This window comes from Mustela putorius, unplaced genomic scaffold (genome assembly GCF_011764305.1).
Source record: "Mustela putorius furo isolate JIRA1106 unplaced genomic scaffold, ASM1176430v1.1 tig00003988_pilon_pilon_pilon, whole genome shotgun sequence".
In the NCBI taxonomy this organism is placed as follows: domain Eukaryota; kingdom Metazoa; phylum Chordata; class Mammalia; order Carnivora; family Mustelidae; genus Mustela; species Mustela putorius.
Genome location: NW_025422127.1, coordinates 8,665,217 through 8,673,410, shown reverse-complemented (window position 1 = coordinate 8,673,410; position 8,194 = coordinate 8,665,217).

The following is an 8,194-nucleotide window of genomic DNA, read 5'->3' as shown; positions in this document are numbered from 1 at the left end:
TGGATTGCAGCTGCCATTTCCTGTCTAACTTTGGCTGTTTTCCTCTGAGTAATAACACCATTTTTTTTTTTTTTTTGTATAAGTGATGGGATTTAATACTTTCATCAGAATGGGCTCATTGAATATTCATATTCCGCTTATATTGTGCTGCAGCCACATGGGAAGTTGTAGTAGAATTTCAAAGCAGAAGATAGTCACTCCAATGAGAAGACTGTTATGTGTGGGTGTTTGGAAGTTATAAATATGAGATTACACAAAGCAGATTCTATTTTCATAACGATTTGTGCAAAATGGAAACAGGTGATTTTAAGCAGATGGTTAAAATCTTTACAAAGCAGTTTTATTCAAAGAAAATTAAAGGTATTTAAAAGCCCTCATTTGTTTTAGCTTTAAAGAGTTTTTTTGAAAATCAGAGATGAGTGTTTTTGGCAGAGAGAGGCAAATTACGCAACTGAACATTTTAGAAGAGTCATGCGTTTTATTGTTCCCTTTTGCTTTTTCTCTCCCTTTGACCTTTAGTTTCTTTATCTCTCTACTATTTCTCTCCTGCCATCTCTTTTTAGTATCTCTTGCATTGGAGCTTCCAGGGCCCTATCCAAGCTCACCTTTATTGTTATATCCTACCCACTTCCCTATCAGGGAAAGTGTATTAGACTGAAATTGGCAAGATCTTTTGACAGCTTGTCTTTACTACTGTGTTGCCAGAAAGGGAAAATGGCTATTTATATGGTCCATTTCCACAAGCTGCTGTTAAATTATGGGCCAAGTTTCCTTTAAAACAATGATTAATATTTCTTGATTGACTACCTAGCAAACTGTACTGGATTCATCCAGCCTATGAATGAATGAGATTTCCCTATATTTGGGTAGGATTCAATTGAGATTTCACTTGGAATTTGGAAGTGGGTTTTTATTTATTTATTTTTATTTTTTTTTAATAAACATATATTTTTATCCCCAGGGATACAGGTCGGTGAATCATCAGGTTTACACACTTCACAGCACTCACCAAGCACATACCCTCCCCAATGTCCATAATCCCACCCCCTTCTCCCAAACCCCCTCCCCCCAGCAACCCTCAGTTTGTTTTGTGAGATTAACAGTCACTTATGGTTTGTCTCCCTCCCAATCCCATCTTGTTTCATTGATTCTTCTCCTACCCACTTAAGCCCCCATGTTGCATTACCACTTCCTCATATCAGGGAGATCATATGGTAGTTGTCTTTCTCTGCTTGACTTATTTCGCTAAGCATGATACGCTCTAGTTGCAAATGGCAAGATTTCATTTCTTATGATGACTGCATAGTATTCCATTGTGTATATATACCACATCTTCTTGATCCATTCATCTGTTGATGGACATCTAGGTTCTTTCCATAGTTTGGCTATTGTGGACATTGCTGCTATAAACATTCGGGTGCACGTGCCCCTTTGGATCACTACGTTTGTATCTTTAGGGTAAGTACCCAGTAGTGCAATTGCTGGGTCATAGGGCAGTTCTATTTTCAACATTTTGAGGAACCTCCATGCTGTTTTCCAGAGTGGTTGCACCAGCTTGCATTCCCACCAACAGTATAGGAGGGTTCCCCTTTCTCCGCATCCTCGCCAGCATCTGTCATTTCCTGACTTGTTGATTTTAGCCATTCTGACTGGTGTGAGGTGATATCTCATTGTGGTTTTTGATTTGTATTTCCCTGATGCCAAGTGATATGGAGCACTGTTTCATGTGTCTGTTGGCCATCTGGATGTCTTCTTTGCTGAAATGTCTGTTCATGTCCTCTGCCCATTTCTTGATTGGATTATTTGTTCTTTGGGTGTTGAGTTTGCTAAGTTCTTTATAGATTTTGGACACTAGTCCTTTATCAGATATGTCGTTTGCAAATATCTTCTCCCATTCTGTCAGTTGTCTTTGATTTTGTTCAGTTTCCTTTGCTGTGCAAAAGCTTTTGATCTTGATGAAATCCCAATAGTTCATTTTTGCCCTTTCTTCCCTTGCCTTTGGCGATGTTCCTAGGAAGATGTTGCTGCGGCTGAGGTCGAAGAGGTTGCTGCCTGTGTTCTCCTCAAGGATTTTGATGGATTCCTTTCGCACATTGAGGTCCTTCATCCATTTTGAGTCTATTTTTGTGTGTGGTGTAAGGATATGGTCCAATTTCACTTTTCTGCATGTGGCTGTCCAATTTTCCCAGCACCATTTATTGAAGAGGCTGTCTTTTTTCCATTGGACATTCTTTCCTGCTTTGTCGAAGATTAGTTGACTGTAGAGTTGAGGGTCTATTTCTGGGCTCTCTATTCTGTTCCATTGATCTATGTGTCTGTTTTTGTGCCAGTACCATGCTGTCTTGATGATGACAGCTTTGTAATAGAGCCTGAAGTCCGGAATTGTGATGCCACCAACTTTGGCTTTCTTTTTCAATATCCCTTTGGCTATTCGAGGTCTTTTCTGGTTCCATATAAGTTTTAGACTTATTTGTTCCATTTCTTTGAAAAAGATGGATGGTACTTTGATAGGAATTGCATTAAGTGTGAAGATTGCTTTAGGTAGCATAGACATTTTCACAATATTTATTCTTCCAATCCAGGAGCATGGAACATTTTTCCATTTCTTTGTGTCTTCCTCCATTTCTTTCATGAGTACTTTATAGTGTTCTGAGTATAGATTCTGTGCCTCTTTGGTTAGGTTTATTCCTAGGTATCTTATGGTTTTGGGTGCAATTGTAAATGGGATTGACTCCTTAATTTCTCTTTCTTCTGTCTTGTTGTTGGTGTAGAGAAATGCAACTGATTTCTGTGCATTGATTTTATATCCTGACACTTTACTGAATTCCTGCACAAGTTGGAGCAGTTTTGGAGTGGAGTCTTTTGGGTTTTCCACATATAGTATCATATCATCTGTGAAGAGTGATAATTTGACTTCTTCTTTGTCGATTTGGATGCCTTTAATTTCCTTTTGTTGTCTGATTGCTGAGGCTAGGACTTCTAGTACTATGTTGAATAGCAGTGGTGATAATGGACATCCCTGCCGTGTTCCTGAACTTAGTGGAAAAGCTTTTAGTGTTTCTCCATTGAGAATGATATTTGCGGTGGGTTTTTCATAGATGGCTTTGATGATATTGAGGTATGTGCCCTCTATCCCTACACTTTGAAGAGTTTTGATCAGGAAGGGGTGCTGTACTTTGTCAAATGCTTTTCAACATCTATTGAGAGTATCATATGGTTCTTGTTCTTTCTTTTATTGATGTGTTGTATCACATTGAGTGATTTGCGGATGTTGAACCAACCTTGCAGCCCTGGAATAAATCCCACTTGGTCGTGGTGAATAATCCTTTTAATGTACTGTTGAATCCTATTGGCTAGTATTTTGTTGAGTATTTTCGCATCTGTGTTCATCAAGGATATTGGTCTATAGCTCTCTTTTTTGATGGGATCCTTGTCTGGTTTTGGGATCAAGGTGATGCTGGCCTCATAAAAAGAGTTTGGAAGTTTTCCTTCCATTTCTATTTTTTAGAACAGTTTCAGGAGAATAGGAATTAGTTCTTTTTTAAATGTTTGGTAGAATTCTCCCAGGAAGCCGTCTGGCCCTGGGTTTTTGTTTGTTTGGAGATTTTTAATGACTGTTTCAATCTCCTTACTGGTTATGGGTCTGTTCAGGCTTTCTATTTCTTCCTGGTTCAGTTGTGATAGTTTGTATGTTTCTAGGAATGCATCCATTTCTTCCAGATTGTCAAATTTGTTTGCGTAGAGTTACTCATAGTATGTTCTTATAATAGTTTGTATTTCTTTGGTGTTAGTTGTGATCTGTCCTCTTTCATTCATGATTTTATTTATTTGGGTCCTTTCTCTTTTCTTTTTGATAAGTCTGGCCAGGGGTTTATCAATTTTATTAATTCTTTCAAAGAACCAGCTCCTAGTTTCGTTGATTTGTTCTATTGGTTTTTTGTTTCTATTTCATTGATTTCTGCTCTGATCTTGATGATTTCTCTTCTCCTACTGGGCTTAGGGTTTCTTTCTTGCTCTTTCTCCAGCTCCTTTAGGTGTAGGGTTAGGTTGTGTACCTGAGACCTTTCTTGTTTCTTGAGAAAGGCTTGTACCGCAATATATTTTCCTCTCAGGACTGCCTTTGTTATGTCCCACAGATTGTGAACCGTTGTATTTTCATTATCATTTGTTTCCATGATTTTTTTTCAATTCTTCTTTAATTTCCCGGTTGACCCATTCATTCTTTAGAAGGATGCTGTTTAGTCTCCATGTATTTGGGTTCTTTCCAATATTCCTTTTGTGGTTGAGTTCTAGCTTTAGAGCATTGTGGTCTGAAGATATGCAGGGAATGATCCCAATCTTTTGATACTGGTTGAGTCCTGATTTAGGACCGAGGATGTGATCTATTCTGGAGAATGTTCCATGTGCACTAGAGAAGAATGTGTATTCTGTTGCTTTGGGATGAAATGTTCTGAATATATCTGTGATGTCCATCTGGTCCAGTGTGTCGTTTAAGGCCTTTATTTCCTTGCTGATCTTTTGCTTGGATGATCTGTCCATTTCAGTGAGGGGAGTGTTAAAGTCCCCTACTATTATTGTATTATTGTTGATGTGTTTCTTTGATTTTGTTATTAATTGGTTTATATAGTTGGCTGCTCCCACGTTGGGGGCATAGATATTTAAAATTGTTAAATCTTCTTGTTGGACAGACCCTTTGAGTATGATATAGTGTCCTTCCTCATCTCTTATTATAGTCTTTGGCTTAAAATCTAATTGATGTGATATAAGGATTGCCACTCCTGCTTTCTTCTGATGTCCATTAGCATGGTAAATTCTTTTAAATCTGGAAGTGTCTTCGGGCTTAAAATGAGTTTCTTGGAGGCAACATATAGATGGGCTTTGTTTTTTTATCCATTCTGATACCCTGTGTCCTTTGACAGGGGCATTTAGCCCATTAACATTCAGGGTAACTATTGAGAGATATGAATTTAGTGCCATTGTATTGCCTGTAAGGTGACTGTTATTGTATATGGTCTCTGTTCCTTTCTGATCTACCACTTGTAGGCTCTCTCTTTGCTTAGAGGACCCCTTTCAATATTTCCTGTAGAGCTGGTTTGGTGTTTGCAAATTCTTTCAGTTTTTGTTTGTCCTGGAAGCTTTTAATCTCTCCTTCTATTTTCTATGATAGCCTAGCTGGAAATAGTATTCTTGGCTGCATGTTTTTCTTGTTTAGTGCTCTGAAAATATCATGCCAGCTCTTTCTGGTCTGCCAGGTCTCTGTGGATAAGTCAGCTGCCAATCTAATATTTTTACCATTGTATGTTACAGACCTCTTTTCCCGGGCTGCTTTCACGATTTTCTCTTTGTCACTTGGACTTGTAAATTTTACTATTAGGTGACGGGGTGTGGGCCTATTCCTATTTACTTTGAGGGGCGTTCTCTGAACCTCCTGAATTTTGATGCTCGTTCCCTTTGCCATATTGGGGAAATTCTCCCCAATAATTCTCTCCAGTATACCTTCTGCTCCCCCTCTCTCTTTCTTCTTCTTCTGGAATCCCAATTATTCTAATGTTGTTTCGTCTTATGGTGTCACTTATCTCTCGAATTCTCCCCTCGTGGTCCAGTAGCTGTTTGCCCCTCTTTTGCTCAGCTTCTTTATTGTCTGTCATTTGGTCTTCTATATCACTAATTCTTTCTTCTGCCTCATTTATCCTCGCAGTGAGAGCCTCCATTTTTGATTGCACCTCATTAATAGCTTTTTTGATTTCAACTTGGTTAGATTTTAATTCTTTTATTTTCCAGAAAGTGCTTTTTTATCTCTCGAGAGGGTTTCTCTAATATCTTCCATGCCTTTTTCAAGCCCGGCTAGAACCTTGAGAATTGTCATTCTGAACTCTAGATATGACATATTACCAATGTCTGTATTGATTAGGTCCCTAGCCTTCAGTACTGCCTCTTGTTCTTTTTTTTGTGTTGAATTTTTCCGTCTTGTCATTTTGTCCAGATAAGAGTATATGAAGGAGCAAGTAAAATACTAAAAGGGTGGCAACAACCCCAGGAAAATATGCTTTAACCAAATTAGAAGAGATCCCAAATCGTGAGGGGGGAGAAAGGGGATAAAAAGAGCTTCAAAAAGGAAGAATGAAAAAAAAAGAAAAAAGAAAAAAAAAAGAACAGAAAAGGATTAAAAAAAAGAAAACAAATAAAAAATATATAAAAAAGAAAAAATATATATTAGATAAACTAGTTAAAAAACATTAAAAAAGAAAAAGGTAAAAGTTAAAAAAAAATTTACCAGAAGGCGAGAAAAAAAACAAATAATGAAAAAGAAAAAAATTAAATTAACTGCAAGACTAAAAAAAATCACAGGGTAAAAGCCATGGGTTCCGTGCTTTGCTTTCTCCTCCTCTGGATTTCTGCTGCTCTCCCTGGTATTGAAACCACACTCCTTTTAGGTGAACTTGGTCTCGGCTGGATTTCTTGTTGATCTTCTGGGGGAGGGGCCTGTTGTAGTGATTCTCAAGTGTCTTTGCCCCAGGCGGAATTGTACCGCCCTTATCAGGGGCCGGGGTGAGTAATCCGCTCGGGTTTGCTTTCAGGAGCTTTTGTTCCCTGAGCGCTTTCTGTAGAGTTCTGGAGGACGGGAATACAAATGGCGGCCTCCTGGTCTCCGGCCCGGAGGAGCCGAGAGCCCAGGGCCCCACTCCTCAGTGCGCCCTCAGAGAACAGCGCCAGTTACTCCCGTCTGCCTAACCTCTGGCCGCGCTCCGAGCTCACCGAGCCTGTGGCAGGTTCAAGGTAACCCCAAGCTGTGAGCTTACTGTCGGCTCTGTCTCTGTAGCCGGATTTCCCGTTCCAATACCCGCAAGCTCTGCGACACTCAGACACCCCCAATCCTTCTGTGACCCTGCGGGACCTGAGGCCACGCTGACCCCACATGGGCTTCACCCCGGTTTAGCCTCTGGAGCGATGACCCTCAGCGGAACAGACTTTTAAAAGTCCTGATTTTGTGCTCCGTTGCTCCGCCGCTTGCTGGGAGCCAGCCCCTCTCCCCGGGGTCTATCTTCCCATCGCTTTGGATTCACTTCTCCGCCGGTCCTACCTTTCAGAAAGTGGTTGTTTTTCTGTTTCCAGAATGCTGTTCTTCTTCTGTTTGATCTGCCGATGGATTTTCAGGTGTTTGCAATCTTTAGTAAGCTCTCTAGCTGATCTCCGACTAGCTGAAGTAGTCTCAGCCTGCTACTTCTCCACCGTCTTGACTCCTCCCCCTGGAAGTGGGTTTTTAATGTCAACTTTTGTTTATGCCAATTGCCCAAGTGTGGGGCTCTCAGTAATACACCGCATCATATAACTTCCCCATCTTTTATGTAAAAAATGGTTAAATATCAGCAATGTCCTATTGTGCAACTGAATAGATACTGAATAAATATTTGTTCATTAGAATGGAAGAGACTATACAGATCATTTTATAAAAGTTTCGAGATGGTGTCTAGAAAATGCAGATACACAATAAACTAATTAATTACAAAACACTCCCATCAAAACCAAAGAATTTCTCAATTAACACAGGAGGTTTAAACAAGGAGGTACATAGGCACACATAAACACATCAAAAGTTCCTCCAAAACTGGATTGGTTTTGCTATGAACTTGAAAGTAAGCTTTTTGTACCAAATAATAAAGATGATGATGACCAGAAAAACCAACATTTATTTATTACCTATGTGCCTGGTTTGGTGCCAACTGCTTTATATACACTTTGTATTTATTCGCTACTACAAACCTCTGTGGGTAATTATTCCCATTTTATAGATGAAAAGTTAAAACAAAAGTGTTATTATCTGGGAGGAGAAAACGGTCTACTTTCTTGGAACTGCACTAAATTGAATAAAAAATTAAAAATCTTGACCATGTCATCAACATTACTTGAGTATATGTAGCTAGTATTTTGTAAGGATATTCTTTTAGTATCCCTTGCCCTTGGGCAAAGATTCTCATGCATAAGAATCACCTGGGGACCTCCCCCTTCACCCCAAATTTGGATCCTATGGGTCTTTACTCCTCAAAGTGTGGTCTTTACGACAGCGTTATTGGTGTGGTCTGGGGGCTTATTAGAAATGCACGATCTCAAGCCTCACTCCTGTAGACATCAGGACCTTAGTATGACAAGATTCTCAGGTGTTTTCTATGCATATTAAAGTTGAGAAATGTGGCTT